Source organism: Oncorhynchus keta, chromosome 25 (genome assembly GCF_023373465.1).
Source record: "Oncorhynchus keta strain PuntledgeMale-10-30-2019 chromosome 25, Oket_V2, whole genome shotgun sequence".
NCBI lineage: Eukaryota > Metazoa > Chordata > Actinopteri > Salmoniformes > Salmonidae > Oncorhynchus > Oncorhynchus keta.
In genome coordinates, this window is record NC_068445.1 from 41,753,471 (window position 1) to 41,767,443 (window position 13,973).

The window sequence follows — 13,973 nt, forward strand, 5'->3', positions numbered from 1 at the left end:
AGCGATCTTGCATAGAACACACAACAACAAGCCAACAAGGTAAATAGATAAACTATTCCACTATGGGGTTGTCTGTTTTTGTTTAAATAAATAATATTATAGTATCACTGGCAAATTACATCCTGAGAAATAAAGTATACGCTTTGAATAACTTTGTCACGCCACTGTTTGAGTAGAGCGCCACGGTGGAGGGCAATATAGACATTTAATTCCCTTCGGAGGGAACATCGGAGTGTCTTCAACAACCATACATGTCAGTTCACACAGCGTAAAAGAGAACACAATATCTGAGAATACATTTATTTGGGAATATATTTCGTAGAACAGTCTCTGTTGGGCTGTAATCTCCAGACCAGCGGGAACTCCGCTCAGGTGTCTTTTCTACGCCTGCTGCTTGAGGTCACAGTGCTTAAAAAGCATTTGATGCTGAACATGATTCCCCTTTTATTCATAACTTCCCTAGACGATCATCTCTGAATTGGTATTCATGTCGATGCTTTGAAAAACGTTTTGTGTTTTATCTTTCTCAACTTGTATTATTTTATTTGTGAAGTACCTTTCAAATGCATTTGTTGTAAGAAATGTACTATATAAATAAAGTTTGATTTCAGATAATTACGTACCCATGTAACTATATGGCTTCCATCCCTGTCCTCGCCCCAACCTGGGCTCGAACCAGGGACCCTCTGCACACATCAACAACTGAACCACTAAGCATCATTACCCGACTCTCCACAAAAGGGGAACAACTATTTCTCAGAGGTCTCAGAGCGAGTGACGTCACCGATTGAACCGCTTTTAGCGCGCACCCCGCTGACGAGCTGGCCATTTCACATCGAGACATGGTAGGCGTGGCCTGCTTTCAATGCGGTTATATTACATAGATTACGGATGAAAGCCAAAGCAAAGAACACCTGTTGAGCCTAAAGCATTCTGGTTATAATTTCTTGAAGGTAAGATACCTACTAAAGCACTAACTCGATTTTATTTCGTGGTGTACTATTAGTTAGGCTATACACTGAGTAAAAACACTTTTCAGAATCTCTTTAAAAACGGTATGAAAACTAATATCTAACTTGTATTATATGGGCTATAATGAATATAGCCAGCTAACCTTTAGGAAAATGTGTTAAAAAATATGAACGTATGTAGGCTGTAGATTGTGTGCAAGCATATATATATATACGACGAGAAGATTCTCGTTGTGCCCTTCTTCCGTTTCATTTCGGCCTATTTGTATTTATTTATTTGTATTTATAAATGTTTTGATCGAAGGTTATTGTTATTGGTTGGATAACCTTATCCACTATTATCCTATGTTGTCCCATTTATATTTCCCATGTTTTATAAACGGTACCCACTGCGCAGAACAGCCGAAGAATTATCACTGAATCATTGTGGATTTAACGGTAACTGTAATCCATTACGTTCCCAGCAACAATGTAGTTATCAGATTACAGATAGGATTGATTTTGAAAAAGTTGTGATTACTTCTAAGGTAAATGTTTTATTCAGGAAGGGTTTTTGTGAGAGAGAAAAAGTAATCGACACCATTCTGTTTTGATGACATTAAAATAAGCATTGTAAAAGGTGCAAAGGTACATTTGTTCCGACCGCAAATCAGAGACCACTATGATGACACACCAAATACGTTTGGTGGAACGCGGGAAAATAACCGGAATAGGCGGGGAAATAACCGGAATAGGCGGGGAAATAACCGGAATACGCGGGGAAATATCCGGAAAAGGCGGGAAAAGAACAGGAATAGGCTTTTGTAGGCTACAATCCACATGCTACGTCTTAGATTCGTGCGATTTATGACGTCCAAAGATGATCCAACTTGAGTAAATGCATGGGGGCAAGGAAGACAGCAATGGTGTAGCCTACGTTAGAATGTATTGTTGATATCTAGTCTATGAATCACGCTGCTGCTCTCTGTTATCTTTCTGCACCTTATGGATTGTGGTTGTTGTGGATTTCAGTTCACAAAGCAAATAAAAAGTTTCTATTGGACAAATTCAGGAAGGTCCCTCCCCGTTTCGTTTGCTTCGGTTTAAAAAAAAAAACGTTTTGCAACAGAATCGGCGTAATGAATACGCCCCAGTGGATCGAGTGAAACATGCGCTCTTGCTGCAGGTTCGTTATGCGGACCCCCTCCTATGGAATAAAAGTTTGAGTTCCTCCCTTATAAACTCCGCTGTGGTATTGTGCGCCATACTGTCAAAAAAAAGTCGCATTTAAGAAGACCACGAGTGGGGCTTTTATTACTCAATCTAATTCGTGCTGATTAAAAAAATTAAAAATCATTAGGCGTAATGGACACATGCTCAAACTTGAGCTCTTTTGATAGACTTAAAAAGCTGCAAATTGTCGAGATACCAAACTGTCACCAACAAAAACGGAAACAATAGGCTTACAGCAAACGCAGCATATTGAATTCATTTTTCACGTGCAAATAACACTTTTCTGTTGTGCTCAAATCATGCAATTCCATGAGCGCAGCATTTATTTTTCAACTCGAAGCAATGAGCCCAATCAGTCCTCCATGACAACACAATGATAAACAACATAGTAGCCTAATTAGTCCTTAGTTTTAGGGTTACGCGCAGGTAAAACAATTAGCCTATTCTATATTTATATATTTCCAAGTCCCAGTTGCCGTTCTAGCTTGTATGGTCGTCGTCTTCGGAAAAAAAAAAAAAAAAAAAAAGAAAATCACCATTCTGCACTAACATTTTAAATCAGACATTTGGAACAACAAAATTAAATAATCCTAACATTTAAAACGATAGAAATATACAAAAATAACACTCAAATATAAAAAAGTAGTAACAAAGACAAATAGAAACAAACTGTTGTATATAAATACAGATAAAAGAGAGAATATAAATATTAAACTTTACCATATTGCTAACAAAAAAAACATAGAAATAAAACTAAATTGCACAAGTCCTATATCACACAAAGGCACAAATAGAATAACACACTTATAAAGAAGATTGCAATCCTGTAATAATCAGGCTCTTTAAACGAGAAACACACAAACTAAATTTCACAACTAATTGCATTACTAATTGCATTAGTACTGTACAGAGTTAGAAATTCCCCTGCTCCCCCTACCTCGGTCTTCCAGTAGGGAGACCTGAGGTCAACCTTTCCACATGTTGTTACATTACAGCCTTATTCAATGTACACACAATAACCCAATAATAAAGCGAAAAATGGTTTTTAGAAATGTTTTCAAATGTATTAAAAATAATAGAAAAACAGAAATCCCTTATTTACATAATTATTCAGACCATTTGCTATGAGACTCGAAATTAAAGCTCAGGTGCATCCTGTTTCCATTCATCATCCTTGAGATGTTTCTTCAACTTGATTGGAGTCCACCTGTGGTAAATTCAATTGATTGGACATGATTTGGAAAGACACACACCTGTCTATATAAGGTCCCACAGTTGTCACTGCATGTCAGAGGAAAAACCAAGACATGAGGTCGAAGGAATTGTCCATAAAGGTCCCACACAGGATTGTGTCGAGGCACAGATCTGGGGAAGGGTACAAAAACATTTCTGCAGCATTGAAGGCCCCAAAGAACACAATGGCCTTCATCATTCTTTAATGGAAGAAGCTTTGAACCACCAAGTCTATTCTTAGAGCTGGCGGCCCGGCCAAACTGAGCAATCGGGAGAGAAGGGCCTTGGTCAGGGAGATGACCAAGAACCCAATAGTCACTCTGACAGAGTTCCAGAGTTCCTCTGTGAAGATGGCAGAACCTTAAAGAGGTACAACCATCTCGGCAACACTCCACCAATCAGGCCTTTATGGTAGAGTTTCCAGACGGAAGCCAGTCCTCAGTAAAAGGCACATGACAGCCTGCTTGGAGTTTGGCAAAAGGCACCTAAACGTCTCTCAGAACATGAGAAACAAGATTCTCTGTTCTGATTGAACTATTTGGCCTGAATGCCAAGCATCAAATCTGGAGGAATCCAGGTGGCAGCATCATGCTGTGGGGATGTTTTTCAGCCGCAGGGACTGGGGGACTAGTCAGGATCGAAGGACAGATGAACAGAGCAAAGTACAGAAAGATCCTTGATGAAAACCTGCCCCAGAGCGCTCAGGACCTCAGACTGGGTTCACCGTCAAACTGTCGTGAAAATGTTCAGTCAATAATATTTCGCAAATACCGGAGCCTGTGAGTTCAAATAGACTTTTATTACGACATAATAAAAGCCGAGCTGGTCGTGAAAACAACTAACTTTCCAGTCTTGACACATACTTCTTATACATTCTTCCTCCTTAAGTCACACAGAGTAACTCCTCTTAATGACTCTGGCATTTAGCCACCGTTTTGCCTTTTAGTTAGGTTTCATATTAGGGAAACTGTAGAGCCACACCAATAGTTCAAAAATACAAACTTGTTCTCCACTAAGACAGGTATGCATGTAGGACCATACATTTTACAGACATGTCATCCTCTGAAAGGAACACCCATGTTCTGGAAAAGTCCCAAGAGGTGTAACCATAGCAACAGTGCATATATATATATATAAACATTTTTTTACAGAGTCAGTTAAGAACAAATTCTTACGTTCAATGACAGCCTAGGAACAGTGGGTTAACTGCCTGTTCAGGGGCAGAACGACAGACCTTGTCAGCTCGGGGGTTTGAACTTGCAGCCTTCCGGTTACTAGTCCAACGCTCTAACCACTAGGCTACCCTGCCGCCCCATTTAATGTACTCTGGTGCAGAGGATAAGTTCATTAGAGTTAACTGCACCTCAGATTGCTTCCCAAATAAATGCTTCAGAGTTCAAGTAACAGACAGATCTCAACATCAACTGTTCAGAGGATATTGTGTGAATCAGGCCTTCATGGTCGAATTGCTGTAAATAAACCACTACTAAAGGACACCAATAAGAAGAAGAGACTTGCTTGGGCCAAGAAACATGAGAAATGGACATTAGACCGGTGGCAATCTGTCCTTTTAGGTTGTTGAGATTTGTGGTTCCAACCACTGTTTCTTTGTGAGACACAGAATAGGTGAACAGATATGTGTGGTTCCCATCGTGAAGCATGGAGGAGGAGGTGTGATCGTGTAGTGGTGCTTTGCTGGTGACACTGTTGGTGATTTATTTAGAATATTATGATTTGTTTACCACTTTATTGGTTACTACATGATTCCATATGTGTTATTTCATAGTTTTGATGTCTTCACTATTATTCTACAATGTAGAAAATAGTAAAGATAAAGAAAAACCCTTGAAAGAGTAGGTGTGTCCAAACTTTTGACTGGCACTGTATGTAACCAAATAAGAGCATCATTACAATAATATAATAATAATAATATATGCCATTTAGCTGACGCTTTTATCCAAAGCGACTTACAGTCATGTGTGCATACATTCTACGTATGGGTGGTCCCGGGAATCGAACCCACTACCCTGGCGTTACAAGCGCCATGCTCTACCAACTGAGCCACAGAAGGACCATTACAACACTAAAATCTAAATTAGGACATGCAAACGAAAGAATAGAGAGACAGAAACCAGGGCTGTTACTCTAGGAGTAAAAAGACAGGGGACAAGGGACATATCAAGCTGGTGTTGTGTGTTTATGTGTGTGTGTATACTTACCTCGCTAGAGTTATTCATTCAAACTCCGTGAGCTCTTGGAAGAATGGGGCAATGTAGGGGTTGAGAACAGCTGGCTTCCTCTGGGCCAACTTGTCTTGTCAATATAGTTGATGAAATCAAGTGAGGCATTGAATATATAAAAATAAGACTGATGCATCTACTTCAACCCCTTGCTAACTAACAGTAGGGTGTTGGAGACCACCTAAAGTGAGACCAATTCAAGACCAAGACCGGAGATAATCGAGTCTGAGTCAAGACCGAGACCAGGAGGGGACAAGGGCTCTGAGACCGAGTCAAAACCAAGACTAGAAAAATGTGTCCAATTCAAGACCATGATTGTAATTTTGTAAAATCACCACCATAAGAGTTGAAAACGTCCAGTATTTCTGTGTTCGTATTTCACAACAACATATGGATTCTTTAGACATTCAAAATAGTGAAGAAAATGCATTCTGGGGGAAAATAGAGCCACTACAAATTATTACTAACCCAAACACAGTGGGGAACAATGGGCCTTCTACGCCTTCAGAGAAGGGCTAAGGATTTATACAAATTATTATTATTATATATTTATATTATTATTTTCAATTTTGTTCTGATTTCATCTTTTCAGTTTTGGTTGGGAAGTAAAAGGGTAAACACTGAAGAGAAAAAAAGATGCAATCAGGATTTTTCTTTGCTGGTCTCTGGGGAGATAGATATAGCTAGCTAAGTCAGCCATTTGCAAGGCCATCAGAAGCTAGACAAAATGCATCTGCCATTCAACTGTATTATGGCAAAATTTTGGAGTGACAGTGGAATCAACCAATCACATTTTGACTTAATGGGTGGGACCGTTTTTACAGAAACGTATGGAAACTTCTGCCTTCTTGAAGGCCAACGGGTCACTGCGCAATAGCGAGCAGTAGTTTTCCCACGGTCTAGCTAGCTAGCTTTTGTTGCAGGCTAGTTTGCAGCAGTTGCAGCAGGTCTTATCAAAGAGGATGTTGTTGCTAATTTATTAGCTTCTCCCTTTCCAAGAATAACTTTCAACAACAAGTTAAGTTTCAAATGATCTTAATCTAGTGAATGGAACTATGTTTGTTATTGCAGCGTCACATCCTGTTGTTAGCTATCTCTTTGAAAATAAGTTGTGTATGAAACATTGTTGCATTTAAAGTGGAACTGACAGCATTTTAGCAACATTGAATCTTATTAAAAGCGACCACTTAGATATTGTCATTTTCACGTTTTCAGAAATTCTTAGAATGTGTGGGAATAACGTATACTAAGGCATTTGGGAGAATTCTATAGCAATATAGAGTGGGATTGTTGCTGTGGTGTTTGGACAATCAATAAACACTGCAGTAAATAAAACCTAATAAAACCATCTGTCTCGTCCAGGACCGGAGTCCACACAGACCGGTGCGCTATAGCCAATCAGAGCTACAGTAGAGATTTATACAAAGAAACAAGCCATTTACCACACAGACCGGTGCGCTATAGCCAATCAGAGCTACAGTAGGCCTTTATACAAAGAAACAAGCCATTTACAACACGGGGATGACATCATTCAATTTGAACTGGAGTGTATGTTTACACGCAGTTAAAACAGGGAGACTTTAGATCATTAGAACGCATTCCATTCGCTAAAAGCGACATTAATTTCTGCAACTATGGAAACACCACTTTGTGCTGCCTCGCCTGTGCCTTTGGGCCAGGGTGTATATTAAAGTTCTCCTGTTATCACCCGTCTCTGCTCTCCTGCGCCTGACTTCCCGGCAACCAGTCACTCACCCAGTTACAGTTATCTAGAGCATTCTTGACTTACTATTACATTTTTTTGCCTACGTTTTGCTGACACCGGCCTTTTTCAGTGAGGTGTGGCGCCTTCGTAAATGCATCAGTTATTCTGCACTCTGGCACACTCAGACAAGAGTACTCTGAAATCGGAGTAGATAGCCAGAAATAATTTGCTAAGAGATATGCTACTTGGATAACAGTCGTACAAGTTGTTGTTAGCTAACCAAATGACACCTGCCTCTGTATCTGTGTATAGCCCCCGAAAAACGATATGAGGGGAAAAAGTCAGTAACTCACCCACTCATCCAATGGCATGACATCCTCCTAGCAGTTAGTTAGCTATCTAGCAATCTAGCAGTTAGTTAGCTATCTAGCAGTTAGTTAGCTATCTAGCAGTTCGTTAGCTATCTAGCAGTTAGTTAGCTATCTAGCAGTTAGTTAGCTATCTAGCAATCTAGCAGTTAGTTAGCTATCTAGCAGTTAGTTAGCTATCTAGCAATCTAGCAGTTAGTTAGCTATCTAGCAGTTAGTTAGCTATCTAGCAATCTAGCAGTTAGTTAGCTATCTAGCAATCTAGCAGTTAGTTAGCTATCTAGCAGTTAGTTAGCTATCTAGCAATCTAGCAGTTAGTTAGCTATCTAGCAGTTAGTTAGCTATCTAGCAGTTCGTTAGCTATCTAGCGAACGTCAGGCTCAGTGTTTTTAGCTTGCTACCTAAATAGATACGCTAGCCAATTAGCCACGTTATGACTGACTTGTGATCATTTCCCTTCCTAGTATGATTGTATTGATATTCCCAGCCTTATTTACATTTCTCAGTTTTTGTCCAAAATATTGAGTTATTGAAACTGAAAGAGTGCATCCTGAATGGAGACAGTAAACAATGTACCAGGCCAGCTGGGATTTACAACCTGGTAGCAATATTTTTGGGACTGCCAAGAAATGTATTGGTGAATTATATTAATCACACATTGAACTGCATCCAACAATGCCTTCGTGTACGTCATGGAACGTTGAGTCAAATATAGAACCTATTTCTAAAACCTCTTCTGAAGTTGGTTTTGTAGAATAAACTGGGAATTGTATATTTTTGACTGATATAATGATAGTCTGTTTGGTACATATCCGCAAAGTAGTTAACACGCTGTCAGTTCCACTTTAAACTTTAGGTAATTGATTACTTTGTTTGCTAAACGTGAAATGGGGAGTAATACTTGTACATTTTGATTGTGAAATGCATTATGTATTTTTATGATTGGGACCTACTGGCTTATTATGTCCGTGTTTATGGACTGCTTATCCTTTAACATCGTGCTGTGTGTGATTGCTGTCTCTCCATCGGCCCGATGTAGTGGTGATTTAACATCATGCTGTGTGTGACTGCTGTCTCTCCATCGGCCCGATGCAGTGGTGTAGTGGTGATTTAACATCATGCTGTGTGTGATTGCTGTCTCTCCATCGGCCCGATGCAGTGGTGGTGATTTAACATCATGCAGTGTGACTGCTGTCTCTCCATCGGCCCGATGCAGTGGTGTAGTGGTGATTTAACATCATGCTGTGTGTGATTGCTGTCTCTCCATCGGCCCGATGCAGTGGTGTAGTGGTGATTTAACATCATGCTGTGTGTGACTGCTGTCTCTCCATCGGCCCGATGCAGTGGTGTAGTGGTGATTTAACATCATGCTGTGTGTGACTGCTGTCTCTCCATCGGCCCTATGCTGTGGTGTAGTGGTGATTTAACATCATGCTGTGTGTGACTGCTGTCTCTCCATCGGCCCGATGTAGTGGTGATTTAACATCATGCAGTGTGACTGCTGTCTCTCCATCGGCCCTATGCAGTGGTGTAGTGGTGATTTAACATCATGCTGTGTGTGATTGCTGTCTCTTCATTGGCCCGATGCAGTGGTGTAGTGGTGATTTAACATCATGCTGTGTGTGACTGCTGTCTCTCCATCGGCCCGGTGTAGTGGTGATTTAACATCATGCTGTGTGTGACTGCTGTCTCTCCATCGGCCCGATGCAGTGGTGTAGTGGTGATTTAACATCATGCTGTGTGTGACTGCTGTCTCTCCATCGGCCCGATGCAGTGGTGTAGTGGTGCCTGGAGATTTTGTTAAAAAGTTCCCAAACGGCCCACCCAGCGAAGGAAAGCCTCCCTGTGGGAAACATCCTGTTTCTCTATTCTCTATTCTTCTGATTTTCACTCAAAATCACATGTTTCACAGGGTGTCTGTAGTGACGCCTCTAGCACTGAGATGCAGAGCCTTAGACCGCTGCCCCACTCGGGATAAGTCCTATACCTCCACTACACTACTTTGATACGCATCAGTAGGGATTAAGAAGTGAGTATACGCAAAGCCCACTGAAAATAAAGTGTCCCTTTGTGTTATTTTACAAAAACGTGCGTCTCCTACATGTAGCTTGTCTGTGCAGATTAATATAGCTGACGTTGCCACCGTTGTCAGTTCCTTCCTACATATTTCCACACGTCTAAGTTCCTGTAGATTGTGAAAATAGGAAGTCACTTACTGCAGTCATACCCCCTCAACACAAGCCTGTATCAGCAAAATACTAACATATAACAATTCTGTAAGTTAAACAGCATAATAAGTCTAATTAAACAGTATAGTATTCAACTAATATTTACTTTCTCCTACACGAGTGCGCCGGCTGGTATTACGGTTGCTGTCCTTTACAGAATCACCAACCTGTCACATACTGGAGGCCTATAGGTTTGCCATTGTGCAAACATGTCCATAATAAATAAGGGTGTTTTAAGATAATAATAATAATAATAATAATAATATATGCCATTTAGCAGACGCTTTTATCCAAAGCGACTTACAGTCATGTGTGCATACATTCTACGTATGGGTGGTCCCGGGAATCGAACCCACTACCCTGGCGTTACAAGCGCCATGCTCTACCAACTGTGCTACAGAAGGACCACAAGATATTTATGTTTCAACAAATGAGTGTATATATTTGGCTTGTCGAAGCAGTTTTATGCGCTGACTTTTTTATTTATTTATTTCAATGAACCTTTATTTAACCAGGCAAGTCGGTTAAAGAACAAATTCTTATTTTCAATGACGGCCTAGGAACAGTGGGATCGGTGGGTTAACTGCCTGTTTAATGGAAGCTGATAATATAGAGTTGTGTTGTTTACTCCGCTGGTCCGAGACCTAGTCGAGGCCGAGTAGAAATGTATCTGACACCAAGACAAGACCTTGGCCCAGATTCACAAAACACTTCTTAAGAAAAAACATAAGAAGTTCATAAGATAGTTTGTAAGTGCAATTCCTCAACAATATCTTAATCAACCAATCAATGAAATGTATTTATACATCTCTTTTTACATCAGCAGATTTCACAAAAGTGCTAAACAGAAACTCAGCCTAAAACTCCAAACAGCAAGCAATGCAGATGTAGAAGCACGGTGGCTAGAAAAAACTCTAGAAAGGCAGGAAGCTAGGAAGAATCCTAAAGATGAACCAGGCTCTGAGGGGTGGCCAGTCCTCTTCTGGCTGTGCCGGATGGAGATTATAAGAGTACATGAACATTTAAGACCAGATTTTTTTTCAAGATGTTCAAACGTTCATAGATGACCAGCAGGGTCAAATAATAATCACAGTGGTTGTAGAGGGTGCAACAGGTCAGTACCTCAGGAGTAGATGTCAGTTGGCTTTTCATAGCCGATCATTCAGAGGTCAAGACCGTTGAGAGAGAGAGTCAAAAATAGCATGTCCGGGACAAGGTAGCACGTCCGGTGAACAGGTCAGGGTTCTGTGGCGGAATATTCTAATCAAGTGAGAGAGACATTGTAATTTCTTCAAACAATCATCTTTATTTAATATCGATTTAATTATTGCAATTATGAAGCTGCTGCCAATGTTGTTCTATGGAGATTGCATGGCTGTGTGGTGAATTTTATACACGTCAGCAATGGGTGTGGCTGAAATGAGCTGAATCCACTCATTTGAAGGGGTGTCCACATACTTTTGTATATTTGGTGTAGTTAGACCTCAGAACATGTTCATACACATCACTGTTTATCTTCTAAGTAATTGTCTGTACAGAAGCTGCACACTCTAATTTGTGTTGCCGATTTCTTATATAACTGACACTAAAAATGCTTATTCGTGGCTGGTTCCACCCCTCCCATGCAACTTTGGGTTCATCTCCTGGTTATCTACCTCTGGTGTGGTTTTAACACCACCTCGGCTTAGTTTCCCAGATGCCAGGATGATTTTGAGACAATGAAGGATTACGATCTACTTCTCCAGGCTATCTCGGTTACACCCACCACATCTCGGCCAGCTGTAGGTTTTTAGGCTCCTGTCAGTTCACACAGACACAGATAAGGAAGTACTCATCAAAGCTATTCGATGCATGAAAATTATTATAATATAATCTTGTCATTTTGCTCTCACAGTTCCATAGCCGCAGGCAGAACAGTTGAAACTGGAGCAGCAGCACAACCAGGTGGACTGGGGACAGCCAGGAGTTATCAGGCCAGGTAGTCCTGAGGCATGATCCTAGGGCTCAGGTCCTCCGAGAGTGGAGGGAGAGAGGGAGAGAGAGAGAGAATTAGAGGGAGCATATTTACATTCAGGACACAGGACACCAGATAAGACAGGAGAATTACACCAGATATAACAGACTGACCCTAGCCCCCGGCACATAAACTATTGCAGAATAGATACTGGAAACTGGAGACTGAGACAGGGGTGGTTCGGGGGACACTGTGGCCCCATCTGACGATACCCCCGGACAGGGCCAACCAGGCAGGATATAACCCCACTCACTTTGCTAAAGCACTGCACCCACACCACTAGAGAGATATCAACAGACCACCAACTTACTACACTGAGACAAGGCTGAGTATATAGCCCACCAATATCTCCACCACCGCACAAGCCCAAGGGGGAGCAAAGCCGAACAGGAAGATCACGTCTGTGACTCAACCCACTCAAGTGACGCACCCCTCCTAGGGATGGCATTGATGATCACTAGTAAGCCAGTGGCTCAGCACCCCGTCAGAGGCAGAGACTCCCAGTGGTGAGAGGGGAGCCGGCCGGGCAGAGACAGCAATGCAGTTTGTTGCTCCAGAGCCTTTCCGTTCACCTTCACACTCCTGGGCCAGACTACACTCAATCATAGGACCTACTGAAGAGATGTGTCTTCAATGAAGAATAAAAGGTTGAGGCCGAGTCTGCTTCTCTCACATTGTTGGGCAGACCATTCCATAAAAATGGAGCTCTATAGGAGAAAGCCCTGCCTCCAGCTGTTTGCTTAGAAATTCTAGGGACAGTAAGGAGGCCTGCGTCATGTGACCGTAGCGTACGTGTAGGTATGTACAGCAGGACCTAATCAGAGAGATAGGTAGGAGTAAGCCCTGTTGTAGGTTAGCAGTAAAACCTTGAAATCAGTCCTAGCCTTAACAGGAAGTCAGTGTAAGGAGGCTAGCACTGGAGTAATATGATACATTTTTTGGGTTCTAGTCAGGATTCTATTTTTCGGCATAATTTTTAGACAAAGATTTGCAACCGAGGACATATGATTTTTTACGTGCTTCGCTCTTCAGCACTCAGAGGACCTGTTCTGTGAACTTGTGTGGCCTACCATTTGATGGTTATTGCATCAAATGGTTGTTCTATGTAAATAGAATAGGGTTCTTAGAACTCTCGTGTGTGTGTGTGTTAACGCTGAAAGCAAATTGACGATATCTTAGGTGATAAACCTAACAAGCTACATTCATTTCATGTGAGGGAAGTTGCTTCGATCTGACTGGAATGAACCAGGGGAGAGATGGCTCAAGTTGAGAGGAACCTTGTTTTGGAGGCCAACCCCTGTTTTAAAAATAAACTAAATATTTAACTAGGCAAGTCAGTTAAGAACTAATTCTTATTTACAATGATGGCCTACCTGGGAACAGCGAGTTAACTGCCTTGCAGCTCGGGATTTGAGCCAACAACCTTTCAGTTACTGGCCCAACGCACTTACCACAGGCTAGCTAGTGGTTACAGTCTTCACAGCAGATACTGTCTTCTGTGAATTGTCAATTTGTCAATATCTGGCTGGGGTATACTCTTTTCTCATATTTCAAGTCTCACCTTGTGACCAATTCCACACATCTGTTATTTGTCATGTAGACTAATGGGGTTCATCTATGCCATAGAAAATATCTTGGTATTCTTTGTGTCGGGGCTCTCAACCCAACAGTCAAGAGTGTTGAGTTGACCAGCCTCGTTATTGCAGAGCACTCACATCATTCACTTGTGTGTGTGTGGTATTTACCTGCTTTCCTTATTAATACGTGAATAAAGATTTTAGTTTTAAGTATAACTCTGACTTGTGTGATAAGTTTCTCTCCTCATTTGATAATAAAGAAATAACCACCACAGAGTTCTAGTCCAATTAGGAGAGGATGTCAAGTCATTATTTTTCCATGTTTGCCATCATAGCTAAATCCAGAACAGTCTACGGGAGACGCACAGCACTACATAGAGCCATGACTACATGGAACTCTATTCCACAGTACTACATAGAGCCAT

The 13,973-nt window shown here is 41.2% G+C and overlaps 1 protein-coding gene across 1 annotated transcript in view; it reads left to right on the forward strand.

The window, feature by feature from the left end:
- The first annotated feature begins 820 nt into the window (after positions 1-820).
- Positions 821-13,973, forward strand: part of LOC118375585 (DNA topoisomerase 1-like) — a 28,620-nt gene continuing 15,467 nt past the window's right edge. The window contains exon 1 of the mRNA XM_052479567.1: positions 821-953. The gene's annotated coding sequence lies outside the window, so the exon portion shown is untranslated. The remainder of the gene's footprint in view (positions 954-13,973) is intronic.